We start from the raw sequence: 14,602 nt of genomic DNA, 5'->3' as shown, positions 1-14,602 counted from the left end.
TTTTTCTAATTCTATTCACTTAGCAGGTATTCTACTGAAAAAATTGTCATCATGTTGGCAATGTTTTGTAGAGGGGAAATAGATCTTTCAGCAAAGTGTAAAATTCCACTGCAGTAGATGGCCTCCATTCCCTTAGTGTATAAGTCTGCTTTTTAGTGATTAAGCTGTGCTGTGGAAGAAAGTTAAACCTTTTTGAAAACTGTACTGTATTACCACTATTACTGTGACTATCATTAGTGTGTGCACTGTTCTTAATGGCTTACATATATTATCCTGGGTTTTCCAGAGAGTACAGTTTGAGGAAAATCTCATGTACTGCCTCTTTCCTGGAGAGTTGCATCCCAGAGTAGTAGTAGTGTGGAAGAAAGGGCAGTGTGGCTGAAATGCAAGGAGCAAATACAAGGGTGTGTTATTGATGTATTTGATGACACGTCGCTGTCATCAAATGACATGTAGCTGATTGCTCCATCACCTGGGACTGTGGTAAGCTAAACACTAGCCCTCAAAGAAATATCCACATCCTAATCCCTGGAACCTGTGAATGTTACCTTATACGGCAAAGACTTTGCAGATGTCATTAAGGCTCTTGAGATGAAAGATTACCCTGGATTTTCTGGGTGAATGCTACAGCCCAACACAAATGTCCTTGCAAGAAGGACGCAAAGCCCAGTTTGATACACAGAAGAGGAGAGGGCAGTGTGATCAAGGAGACAGAGTGATGTGGTCATAAGCCAAGCCACAGCCTCCAGAGGCCAGAGTAGGCAAGGAAGGAATTCTCCCCGAGAGCCTCTGGAGGGAGCACACCCCCCGCCAATGCCTTGCTGAGCCCAGTGAAGGACTTCTGTCCTTCAAAACTATAAGATAATACATTTCTATCGTTTTAAACCATCCAGTTAGTGGTAATTTGTTACAGCAGCTACAGGAAACTAATACAGGGACCATCCTCCCAGAGCATAAGGGACTAAATCTCAGGACAAACCAATTGGGTGGAGGGTAAGGGAGGAAGGAAAAAGAATTTGTTTGCCAGTTTCAACCTCTGATTGATTGATAAGTGGTTTTCACCGTGGGTTATTAATCCTCCTTTATTTCCTCCTCTTACTTCTGGGTTGAGCATGGCTGTGCACTGAGCTTTGCTGGAATATCTCATGCTTCAGGGGCATCAGAGAAGCCTCAGGGTGGAAGGAGAGAAGCCAGGAAAGGTACCCAAGGAGAAGCTTTACTGGGTCATTCACTATAAAGTGTATTGTCAGGCAGCTCTGGTGACCAACTGGACAAAGGTCCTGGGCAGTGTGACAGAGTTGGCACCAGAGAGGTAGCTGGCAGGGGGTTCTGAGATAATGGTCTCCTTAGTTGGCATTACAACTCACAAAGCAGTGGGAGATGAAGTCTTTAACAGGCTCCCATCCTACAGTCTTGAAGGATCCTGCTGCTCCTCAGGGCTGCTGTGTCTCCCACTGGAGCAAAAACCTGTCTTCCTGTATCTCTATCATTGGCTCTAGTTTTCCTTCTTTTTTTGTTTTTGAGGCAGAGTCTTGCTCTGTCACCCAGGCTGGAGTGCAGTGGTGCAATCTTGGCTCACTGCAACCTCTGCTTCCCGTGCTTAAGCAATTCTCTTGCCTCAACTTGCCTAGTAGCTAGGAATTGCCAGCACACACCACCATCCCAGGATAATTTTTCTATTTTTAGTAGAGACGGGGTTTCACCATGTTGACAAGGCTGGTCACAAACTCCTGACCTCAAGTGACCCTCCCACCTTAGCCCCCCAAAGTGCCGGGATTACAGGTGTAGCGTTCCTTCTTCATGTACGTAAAATAAAGCTCATTCTTATACATAAAAGTTCTCTCCAAATATTTGAAAGATTTTTTTTTTCTTTTTTTTTTTTTTTTAACCAGGCAATACACTCCATTTTTTTTCAACTTGGCTTTATGGAGGAGTTTTCTTTTTGTGACTGGTGGCCACAGCAGGCCCTCCTCTGGACAGACTGCAGTTTATTTTATCCTCACCTTACAAGGCAGCTCACAGAACGCACCAGAACTTCAGGTATGGTCTGTTCAAACACAAAGGACTTTGGCTTTATGGGTATTGCTGGAGATGGATTTCATTTTATTTTATTTATTTTTGACAAACATATCATTTTTAGTTGTACTACACTTAGTGTTGATTGAAATGCTCTTGTATACTGGGATACAGATGTCTGTATAGAAGCACGCAGTTTTAAAGGAACCCAAAGAGTCCCCAAGACTCAATCTGTTTGCAAATGCTATCAACGTAGGTGAGAGACAAAAATGCCACCTCACGTCAGGGCATATCAACATTCACAGTTTTATGCTGAACTGAGGTCAGTAGGTGATTCCCACAGTTTGGTACCAATCAGCCATGCCAGCTTGGGGAGCATTCTCAGCCAAGTCTGCCTACCGCCAACCCTTCCCTGCAAAAAGCCAACTTCTGGGGCCGCTTCTGGAGGCAGATTTACCCAGGTGACAATGGTCTTCTAAAAGACTAAAAGGGCCTGGGTGGGCAGACATTCATCATCGCTCATCTTCACACAGCCCTGCGAGGTAGGAATTAGTGTCTTCATTTTGCAGATAAAGATGTGGGCTCAGCAGGTCAGACTTTCTGCCACACCAGGTGGGAGCCAGAATTAATGTGGAGCTCAAGGGGGTGGAGGTACCTTGAATTTCTGCGGTTGGACCAAGCCTGGAACCGACCGTGCTGGAGCCCCTGAAGGAGCTGGGTAGCACACAGTTGGTACAGAATGGCTGGGCCTCTGTGTTTCTGCTCAGCCACCAGACCTCCTGGAGTCATGTACGTCAGGGAAGCAAGCTCCCGTCGTATTCTGGCCCAATCTCTGCCGTTCACAAATGTGGGAGCTTCATTAGCTTGGCATGTATTCACCAAGTGCCTGTTGGGTCCCTTAGGCCAAGCCCAGGTCGGAATAGAAAAATAGAGGCCCTTGGTGTGGCTCATGCTGCCCATGAGTGAGTGGCAGGGGTTGGAATCAGAGGTCTTTGCGTCTCACTCCCAGTCCGGGTTCTGCGGTGGACCCACACACAGCTTGTGAGCGCCCTCTGGGCCGTCTACCCGGACCGAGGTGCTCCTTAACCTATGAGGTGGGATAATTTCGTATGAGCATCATCCACCTTCTTACCACTCAGTTTTTCTTTTCACCTCTACCTCATTCAAGCAGCTGGCCACTGCCTGCTCAGGGCTTCAGAGAGGGAAACGACTCTGGAAAATGCGTCTTCTCCTGTGTGTGACAGATTCTTTAGGATGACTCCCTCCATCCGCTCTGCAATCCCCATTCTAACTGGCATTTAGATATCCCCACTCTAACCAGCCTCCTGCTGCAGAGGCCGGAAAGGTAAAAGCTCCCCTTCCCAACCACCCTACAAATTGGGGTGCTCAGATGCCTACAGTAGCACGCCCCATGAGCTGCAGGCCACAGTCCAGTTCCTGCTCCTCCTCGCTCCTGAAGCAGGCAACGGTCAGCGCACAACTGACCTGATTGAAAGACGGAAAGAGCCTGGCTCCTTGCTTGTGTCTTTGAGCACTGTACCAGATATTTTTATGTCCTGTGATAAATATTATTGGTCAAGCTATTGTTGTTGGGGTTTCTGATATATTTGTCCATAGGCAAGCATTACCCAATACATTGTTTTGTTTTGTAACAACCCCAGTTATTAGGGGAACAAAGACCTCAGAGCCCAGCTGAGTACTTGAGACCATACATCCAGTGCAGTAGGCAAGTCTATGGGGAAGTGATGGTCACGATGGTGGGATCTCACGAGAGAAGGAGCCTTGTCCTTGCTCTCCAGACACCAGGGTAAGGGCCACATGGGTGGAACAAGATGGTGTCCAAGGCAGTTTGGGTAAACCAATGCCTGAGGACCAAGTGGAGGGGTTATGTGACATCTCAGAGGTTGCCTGAATAGACACATGACATGGCAGACTGATGCCACTCCCCTACCAAGTCTTAGAACTAAAGAATCCCCAGATTTAGCTATGACTTAGGGGAAGTTAAGCCCCCAAGATTGAGTTTCTGCCATTTTTAAAGACGGAGGTTTCAAAATAAAAATTAAATTATAAAAAGTTACACTTTTTAAATACCAAAGTTGTGGCCCAAGATTCACACCAGCCACTACTAGGTTAGGGAGAATACATAGAAGTACTCTGTGAAGAGTGAAATAGGTGGATGGCCTTTAAAATGCTGGGGTATGGAGGGTCTGCTTGCCTTCCACGCTTGCACAGGGTCTCAGTGCAGAGCTGAGGCCATTGGGGCTGGGTGATGGGGCGCAGCTGCTGGGTTCACATTTTCAGGGTGTCGGCTGACCTCCATTCTTAGCCCCCATTCTCTCTGGCAATCTATGAGGCATATGTCTGCCCTGGGACTGGTTTACTCTGCAGGTGGATTCTGGAGACATGGTGGTGGAAAGGGATTCTGGAAGGTGGTGGGGCAGGGAGAGGACACTTGTCTGTCTGTGGCACTCATGGAAATGTTGCTGAACACTGCTGAGATGGAGGGGGAACTGGGCTAATCAGTTTTTATTTTGGAGATGATTATAATTAAGCCAAATCATTTCCTGCCTTCTTTCAGCCCATCACTTCTCCGATTTTTCATTCGATTAAATTCAATTCCTTTGAGCGCCTACATGGTGGTTACCTGGTACTCTCAGCACTGACTGCCTTTGAATGCATCTTTAAAACCCAGTAACTGTGTGATATTGAGTCATTTTATGTCTCTTTGTGTTGTCTGGAAAATGGAGGGAATAATAGGACTTGCCTCACAAGGTCATGTGAAGGGTAAAGCCCTGGACAGGGCTGGCTCATAGCAGGCAGTCAACTAATGCACGGGCGGTCAGCGTCACATGGGCCACTGGGTGTGCTGGTGCCCTAAGGTTCCCTAGCCAACCCTATTGTTCCCTGGAGACAGCGGCCATCAGCCTCACTCTGACTGAGCTACAGAGCGAGGCACACATCTAACCCTTTTTTATTTTTTGCACACGAGCAGCAAGCAACAAGTGCATTTTATGGCTTTACCTAGATGGCCTTGTAATTGAATAGCCTCACTCTGCATTTGGTTTGAGAGGAGCACGTTTGTCCAATTCACTTCCTTTATACTTCCTTGAAAGGTAGTTTCTCCTTACTGACTCCCCACAGAAGGGAACCCTTGCTCCACCCTAGCAGGGGCTTCCAAAAATCGGCGAGTTGTGTTGCAAGGCTAAATTCCCCATTAGGGAGTTGCATAAAGTTGGAACAAAGCTCTTAACATAAAATCCCAAATCGCATCATTTATTTCCTTTGTTAAAGTCTAATAGTTTAGCTATTGATGATGATGATGATCACAGCAGCAGATCCCGCTCCAGCTCCCACCCCAGGAAAGGATTCTCGATGACAGCTGGTTTCACTCCATTGCTCAGAAGAGACCTATTCCGATGAGCTCCCACCCTTCATTCATTATGCTGCAATCATATTGGTAGCAGACAGAGATGAATGCTGTGTACTTATCTGATTAAACTGCCTGTTGTTTTAAATCTATTTTTGCGGAGACTTTTTCCTGTGATAGACATCCAATGACATAACACATTAAAAATTATATCTGTATCAGTGGCTTCCACTATTATATATATGTGGTGTGTATGTGTGTGTGCATGCATGCTCTTGTGTGCTAAACCACTGGTTCCTAGTTATGATCAATATATATCCAAAATTATGAAATAATTGCAGCTTTTAAAAGGCAAGTTTGGATACATATATATATATATATATATATATATATTTGGTTGTATATATATTTGGTTCAACATTATGAAATAATTTTAAAAAGGCAAGGTTGTATATATATATATATTATTGATCAGTTAAAACAAAACAGGAACAATTATGTAAAACATCAAATATGCAAATTACATTAAAAGGAAAAAGTACAAGAAAACACCGTATCTGGCCAGGCATGATGGTGCACACCTATAATCCCAACTCTTTGGGAGGCCGAGATGGGTGGATCACCTGAGGTCAGGAGTTCACAACCAGCCTGACTTACATGGTGGACCCTGTCTCTATTAAATACAAAAAAATCGGCTGGGCGTGGTGGTGCATGCCTGTGATCTGAGCTACTTGGGAGGCTGAGATAGGAGAATCACTTGTACCTGGAAGGCAGAGGTTGCAAGTGAGCCGAGATGGCGCCATTGCACTCCAGCCTGGGCAACAAGAGCAAAACTCAGTCTCAAAAACAAACAATCAAACAAAACAAAAAAAGCACTGTATCCACCGAAGCCTTTCCACCTGAATGACAAGAATTTCCATTGTTGTGGGCAATTGACGGGCCTCACTTCCAGGCCATTTTCCTCCTAGTTTTGCTGCTTCTTTTCAGCAGGGCCTGGGGGACAGGATTGCAGATGTCTCAGTCCTTACCCACTGCTGTCATTAGAACCTTCATTAATCTTTGAGTTCCTTGCCCCCTCTTTGCCAAAAGAATAATGCCTCCCCCAGAATTACACAAAAATCAATGGCAAAGTTAATTGAAATCTGGATCTCTTAATGTTTTTCTCTTCCTTAGGTGATTGCTTGATTTCTGAAAAGTGAGGTTGAACTCAAAGGACGGCTTTAATTGAGGGTGAGTGAATTGGTAAGAGAGAGAAAGGAGAGGTAGATAATTTTCCAAGTGACTGAAAGATAGTGTTTACATTTAGGATTCCATTTCCTTTCAAGTTTTACATCAGGGGATGAAGGAATTTGAGCAGACGGGAAGAATGACCAGGGCATTTTCACAACAGAGCTCCATGCCCTATTGTCTCCTTAAAGGGCTGAAAGGCTTTGAAGGAGCTGGACCTCATTCCTTTCCTTCCAGGAGGCCAGAGAGAGTAGGACAGAAGAGGGGACAACATGGCAGAGGAACTGCCCATTAGAAGGTAGCCAGCTTCTTGATATGAATACTTTCCTATCTTTTTGGTGATTGAGGGATTCATAATGCAGGCACGGGCCTTTCTTTGGCTTAATATTCACAATATGTTTTCTATTTAGAGAAGTTTATAGCATGGAAAGTAAACTATATTTCACCAGATTCTTACATCCATGTGTTCAGGCAAATGAGAAAGATATTTTGCTCTCTACTTATAGAGGAAGAAATGGACACTCCTGCAGATTGTAGTTAGTTCAAGGCAACCCAACCAGTGATATGGGTGCGGAGGTACAGGTCTTCAGGCTTTAAGGGGAAGAGAAATGGGGCGAGGAATTTACCTTGATGGAACTCCTGACAGCGGAGTGTGCAGGTCTCATCTTCAGCCAGTGGGGACCCACCCTTAGTCCCTACAGTGCAGTCCCCTCACTGACTGCCATTTAGGCCACTGAGTGCTGCCATTCAGCACCCTTGTTCTGACTTCCATTGGTATCTGCAGCTTCCAAAATATTCATATCAACAGCTCTGAAAGTCATCTGGTCAAGCTTTACAAGAGAAGAAAACTTATCCTCCGATTCCCGAAGCCCTGAAGTCAGGGATTTGATTACGCTTATCATGATCTCAGCTTCCACTGCTCCAAATGTGATTAGTTTTGTAATTAGTTAATGTCATTACCTGTCATCAAATCCAGACAATGTTGGTCTCTAAAACCTCTCCTGGCAGAAAATCCTACCGCCTGTCATCTTTCTCCTGTTGAACACAGTTTCTTTAATAATCCTGGCAACGATCCCTCATTCTTAGACCACAGGTTTGAAAAGTAGGGAGAAAGATGTATTTCTTGTATTTTTTGAAAAGGCAATTTAAAATACCTCAGTCTCAAAATGTTTCTTCACTCCAAGCAAAGCATAAATATAATCTTTTCAGCAAATTTGGTACCCCATTATACTTTCCTTCTTATGTATCTTGGCTATATTGCTTTGGGCAGAATGGCCAAAATAAGACCCAGTATACCATAGGGAAACATTCCATTAAGAAATATTTTCTTTATTAAAAAACACTGCTTGTCTCTTATTACTTAATTCCTGTTAAATATTGGGCAAACAGTTTTCTTCTTTGCTTCTCTTCAGTCTTTCAGCAAGTACTCACAGCTTGCAGATACTTGGAACACAGCAGGGGATGAAACTAGCTAAATTGCTGTCCTCCAGAATCTTACTTTCTAATAGGGGAAGGTAGTCAATGAACATCTAAAAGTAAAGTACACGGCAAGTGGGTGGGCCATTTTCCATTGCCTCCCTGTACCTTCTTGATACCCTTTTCTGCCCTGCTTTGTAGAGAACCCTGTGGGGCATGGATCATTAAAGAGGGCATCAATCATTTTCTTGCCCTTCAGAATCCAACTGAGTCAGCAATCTGAGACTGAAGAGCACAGCAGTGAGCTCAGCATCCCGATGCCTCTATCCTTCCTGATGGCCCAAGGGTGACACAATGGCCTTCTTTTTGGGAGGGACTCAGCCCACTCCAATATTGAGAATCAGTCCTCCCCAATGTTGGGAATTAGTCCTCCCTAAGGGTGGGAATCAGTCCTCCCTAATGTTGGAAATTAGCTCTTCTCAAACATTGTGTATCAGTCCTCCCCAGTGTTGAGAGTCAGATCTCCCTAAAGGTGGAAATCAGTCCTCCATAATGGTGAGAATCAGTTTTCCCTAATTGTGGGAATCAGTTCTCCCCATTGGTGGGAATCATTCCTCCTAACAGTGGGAATCAGCCCTACCTAGTGATAAAAATCAGCTCTCCCCAATGGAGGGAATGAGTCTTCCACAGTTGAGGGAGTCAACATTCCTGAATGGTCAGAGGCAGTTTTTCTTAATGGTGGGAACTGGCACTTCCTAATGGTGGATATTTGCCCTCCCCAAAGGTGGGAACCAGCCCTTCCCAGTGGAAGAAGTCAGCCCTCTCCAGCTGTGGAGAAGTACCATTGGGAAGGACCAGTTCCTTTCAGTCTCCATGATGGAGGGAATTGGCCCTTCCCAGTGGCACTTCAAGCTTATGAGTGATAACTGCTCACCACCGTTTTGGTGTTCCTAACCCTCACTCTACCTCTTCGTTAGTGTCACCCCAGTTTACCATTTGAATTAGCCATCTGTTTCCCACAGGAATGCTGACAACCACAGTAGCTTAGATGGTGATAAATGCTATGGAAAAGTGTCATTTCTTCCCTGCCCCCTAGTTCCGCAGTAATATTACTTGTTCTTACCTGCCACATTTGGACTAAGTGTCATCTAGCATCAGGTTGCATTGCTGTCCTGTGGTTCAATTGCTTGCTGATAAGCCACATAAATTCAGTCACCATCATTGTACATTCTAAAGCAAGAGAACCCTGAAGGCAGCAACCATGTTCTGTGACGTCTGGTGAATCCTCAGCTCCTCATGTAGTGTGAGGGGATATAAAGACCTATTTATCCACAGCCTAGTTCAACAAACTCCCAGCAGTCCACACAAGGTGGTGTCCCAGCACCTTAACGTGTTTCCTGAGACCATTCCCACCCAGCTCTGCCTCCTGCCCCTGCCAGCCCAGCCGTTGCTCTGTGCTCACGGGGCCACTTGTACATTCCTAGTCCACCTTGTGCTCTTATTTGGCTGTGAGTAAAGACCCAGTTCAAGTGTCCTCTTCCCTGAAGCCTTCATTGGTTTCATCATTTCAAAGAAGTGGGGGGGCCTTTCCCTTCAGCTTTGGGAAACACACATTTGTACATCACCAGGCTGCCTCGGTTGACTCGTGCCTTTTTGGTTTCTAAGTAACTTTTAAAGATTCCTGGGCTTTTTCCCTGTCCAGTTCACACTGGCCTGAATTGGCTAGGTAAGCCAAACCCAGTATTTGCTTTGTCTGCATTTAAGCTTATTGCTTAGCTTTGGGGAGTGAACCTGGGCTCAGAGCTCTGCAGTTCAGGTACCTCCTCTTTTTGAAAATACGTTCCAAGGATTCAGATGGTCTGGAGCTTGGTCCGTGTTTGCGGGTGGTATATAGACTTATCAGTTTCCTTCTGGAGCCCCCAGATGGATGCCATCCGGTCAAGGAGCTTTGCTCCTCTGTTCAAGTTTTTCAGATTACTCCATTACTTCCCCCCTAGAGACTTCAATCTGTGTTAAGCCCACACTAGAATTTCCTGAGCAAAAAGCCCTTGAAATGTGAAATTCCTCACTTCTCTTGATGATAAAAGTGATGCAGAAAGAAAAAATAACAGTTTTCGTTACCTGATGGTACTTATTAGTTAGCTCCCCTCAGAAGCAGCACTGAGAGATTTCACGTGCATTTCAGTTATACTCTGGGGGAATTTGTCAACATATGCCACTGAGTGGACACCACAAATGTGTACATTGTTTTCATCTGTAATGGATGAAATAAAGATAATATTCGCCATTTAACCATGCACTTAAGAATCATTCAGTGTCCCGTTTAAGTTGAAAATTCTCAATGTATAGCAGCCTATTTAAAAAAAAAAAAAAGAAAACACACCAGTCTGGCTAAAAAATATCCTCAGGAAACCAGCCTGGGAGAACAGAGGGTGAAACATGAATGAGCTATTTAGCTTTTCTTGGAAAATGGCATAATTCTCAGAGGAATGAAAGGCCAAGCATTCCCCAGATTTTTGTCAGACACATGTGCCAGTCCACAAAGTGCTGGAACCCCAAACAGAGAACCTGGATGGATTTCAACTTCAGTAATTCAGGTGTTTGTGGCATAGAATAAACACCACCCGGAAGGCAGTATCATGAGTTACCAGAAGTTCCCGTGTGTAACATAATTTTAGGCAACATTTTCAGCTTCTTCTACCCAGGGATAGTAAGTTAGTCATTCAGTTCAGATAAGCAGCAGATTTAACTATTTAAAAAAAGAAATCTGGAATCAACCAATGTTTGGAACTGATCTGCTGAATTAATTTGTTTCTCTAGGATCATGTAGACCTAACTTTAATTTGCTGATGTCTCCATTTCAATAACTCAACAAAGTGCCTGTTGCGTGGATACAATGTAGCCCCCATTGTGTTAGATGCTAGGAGCTACCAGACCCCACCACCATGGTTCCTTCTACTTTCACAGAGTGTGCAGTCTTAGCAATGAGGTAAATACTTATGAAACAATCAGCGGCTAGCCCAAGACATTGCAAAAAATGTGAACACTTATGGGACAGGAACTGAGTAGAGGGAGAGACAAGGACTACTGGACTACTTCAGAGAAGACTTTAGGCAACAGGACAATTTAACATAGTGCAGAGGAATTTGATTAGTTTGAGGAAGAGAGATAGTTTACCAGGCTGGGAATTGGCAAAAGAAAAGCCACTAATTGTAAGAAAATATGTATCTGTCAGGCGTTTCTATTTACTTATTCATTTATTTAGAGACAGGGTCTCACTCTGTCACCCAGGCTGGAGTGCAGCAGAGTGATCGCAACTCACTGCAATCTCAACCTCTTGGGCTCAAGCAATCTTCCCACCTCAGCCTCCTGCCCAAGTAGCTAGGACCACAGTTTTGAGCCACCTCACCCAAAAATGTTTTTATTTTTATTTTTTGTAGAGATAAGGGTCTCACTATGTTGCCGAGGCTGGTCTTGAACTCTTGTCCTCAAGCAATTCTCCTACCTTGGCCTCCCAAAATGCTGGGATTCCAGGCATGAGTCACCAAGCCTGGCCTTGTATTTCTTTTTTTAAAAAACAAAGAACTTTACATGCATTCATGGATTTGCATTTTAAGAATCATATGACAAAGGTATTTTGGCTCCCATTTTGGAAGTGAGCAGACTGAGTCGAGGATGTTCAGTAATCTGCTGCAGATCACCCGGAAGGAAGCCACTGAGCTGGGATTGCTTTGGGGATACAGACGAGGCCTGCCTATCTATTTCCTCCCCTACAAATGAAAATGGCTGGCACTCTGGACAATTGCATTTTGCATGTTCTTCTGACACAGTGTGTGAAGAACTGACTGGGAGAATTTAGACGCTAAGACAAAAATACATCTGGATATTTTCTAAGTTTCAAGCTAAGAGAGGAAGGGAAGGGCTGAGTATGTTGGAGTCTCAGTATTCACAGTGGCTGCAGCCATTTACCACCTTAAGTTGTGCTGCCTTTCTAGCTCCCATGAGCTCTGCAGTGTGGTAGAGGAATCTGGGGTAGGACGTCTTCCTTGTCCAATTAAGGACAGAATTTATGCATAGGCTCCTCTACTCCAGGGCAGGTCACGTAATGTTTTATACTCAGAGAGAAGTCTAGGAACATGTGGCAGATGGCTAGTTTCCTCCAAATCCATCTTTCCTTTCTTCCTGGGTATGAAGCCATTCAGCTAGAGACTATACTTCCCGGCCTCCCTTGCAGACTATGAGACTGAATTACTGCTTTTGAAATGGGAGCATAGGCGATATGTGCAACTCTGGTTTCCCGTCTTAAATGGAAATCACTCTTCTTGGACGTGCTCTCTTTCTCCCCTCCAATAGGTGGGCACCTGAAGTGCTGGTAATCCCATTCCACCAAGCAGATGAGTACTGCCTTGCAGGACAGAGGAGCAACCGAGAAATAATCTAGACCTTTTAATTATTATGTGTGACAGAGCATCCTGCCAGCCTAAACCAACCAACTCCACAATACATGTGAAAAAAAAAAATCAATTCAAGCCGGGCATGGTGGCTCACACCTGTAATCCCAGCACTTTGGGAGGCTGAGGCGGGTGGGTCACTTGAGGTCAGGAGATCAAGACCACCATGGCTAACATGGTGAAACCTCATTTCTACTAAAAATACAAAAATTAGCCGGGTGTGGTGGTGGGCTCCTGTAATCCCAGCTACTCAGGAGGTTGAGGCAGGAGAATGGCTTGAAGCTGGGAGGTGGAGGTTGCAGTGAGACGAGATTGCGCTATGTTGTACTTCAGCCTGGGTAACGGAGCAAGACTCTGTCTCAGAAAAGAAAGAAAAAAAAAAAGAAAAAGAAAAAGAGAAATCAATTTGACCTATGAGCTACTCTATTTTGGGGATCTTTTTAATATAAGTGCTTAGGTTTGACCCTGAATAATGCAGAATAGTTCCAGGCTAGGAAGTAGAACATTGATTTCAAGTCAATATTTTGTCTTCTTTCCCACTTTCCTTCCACAAATATTTATGGTGCATTGACTCTGTACCAGGCAGTATGCTAGTTGCCGGTGATGGTAAACAGAAAAGCCACGGTTCCTCTCTCGTGAAGCCTACTTTCTAGTAAGAAGAGGCAGACGAAAACAAGTAGGCAGACATAAAGTTAAAACACCTATGGACTGGAATATGTGTTGCGAAGGACAAAGTCTTGGGTCTGGGATAGATATGGATGGGGGAGAAGGCTACGTTAGATAGCACAGTCAGGGCAAGACCCTGTGAAGAGGTGGTATTTTAGTTGAGCCCTAATGGAAGAAAGAAGCCAGGGATGCCAGGAGTGGGAGTACACCAGTCCAAGAAGAGGGGAGTATGTGCAAAGGCCCTGGGGCAAAGAAGAAGTTGAACACAAGGAACTGAACACAAGAATGAAGAAGGGAGAGAAGCCCCACAGAAGACTGGCAATGGAGATGGGAGCCAGTTTTTAGTTTTACCGTCAGAGCATCAGGAAACTCCCTGGTGGAGGAGCTTTAAGCCAGCGATGGAGGTGGGAGGTGGGATAATTCACTTAAGTATTTTAGGATAACTTTCACTGCTTGTTGAAGAAAGGACAGAGAAAAGGTAAGAGTTTCTATGATTGTCACAGGGCATAGTGGTCCTGACAGTGGAGGTTGGAAAAGGTTTTAAGACAAATCACAGAAAATGTTTTCCTAATTGCATAATAATATTTGAAAGCAATTTAAGTTTTTTAAAAACAATGTAAGCCAGTTTTTTTATTAGAGTTAAGTTGGAAGAGGGTTTCTGAACCAAGATGCTGCCCAAATTCCAAACAGGCTGGGAATCGCTGGTTTAGAGGTTAGCGGTGCTGTCATCTTGTCAGCATTTGTAGTTTTTGGTTGTGGGAGAGGCTGTTGAAAAGGACATCTCCCCCGAGGCACTGGGCACTGCTCTTTCTGGGGCTTGTAAGAGTTGTTGCCATGGGGCTTTAGAAAGCTTGTGAGTGGCCTAGTGTTTGGAATTTCTGCTCTTCATTTAGAGAAAGCAAAGGAGGAATTGGAAATATTTTAATTTCAAATTAAATATTTAAATGTAATTTGAATATATACTTAATTATAACTTAAATATACATTTAAAGGAAATATAGTTAAATATTTTAATTATAAAGTAAACCTTCCCAGATAATTAAAGCTGCCTCTGTTTTTCAAGGGAGTGAGGTCCATGTGTAAGAACCACCATTCCTTCATTTATTAATTCCTAATAGGGATTTGCTTCTTAAAGAGCAAGATCCTGACTCTTTTTGGCATGACTATTGACAGGGAAGGAAATCACACAGTTCCTGGATTTGCGGAGCTTGATGCAGTTAGTATTGGAGTTTTGTTTCTTTACTGCCCTTAGAAATAGGAAATTGATTTTTTAATCTTTTTTTTTTTTTTTTTTTTCTTTTTTGGTCAGAGAAGTGACACCCGGGTCTGAACAGTTCCAAGTTAAATCTATTTCGAGACTTGCTTTTGTTGGGTTAGGTTTTTGCATATCTAAGAAATCTGACAAGAAAAGAAGTCCAAGTTTCTGCGTTTGCACATCAGGAAATGGTTAGTGTGCCCC

At 44.1% G+C, this 14,602-nt stretch overlaps 1 long non-coding RNA gene across 1 annotated transcript in view; it reads left to right on the top strand.

Annotated features, from left to right (window-relative positions):
• LOC116534828 overlaps window positions 1-14,602 on the top strand; it is a 56,346-nt gene that overhangs the window by 14,473 nt on the left and 27,271 nt on the right. Inside the window, exon 6 of the long non-coding RNA XR_004261899.1 lies at window positions 1,893-2,040. This is a non-coding gene — a long non-coding RNA (uncharacterized LOC116534828). The remainder of the gene's footprint in view (window positions 1-1,892; window positions 2,041-14,602) is intronic.

This window comes from Sapajus apella, unplaced genomic scaffold (assembly GCF_009761245.1).
Source record: "Sapajus apella isolate SASKATOON/1434 unplaced genomic scaffold, GSC_monkey_1.0 scaffold89, whole genome shotgun sequence".
In the NCBI taxonomy this organism is placed as follows: Eukaryota; Metazoa; Chordata; class Mammalia; order Primates; family Cebidae; genus Sapajus; species Sapajus apella.
Note: the sequence above shows the minus strand (reverse complement) of the source record. Positions and strands in the feature narration are given on the sequence as shown.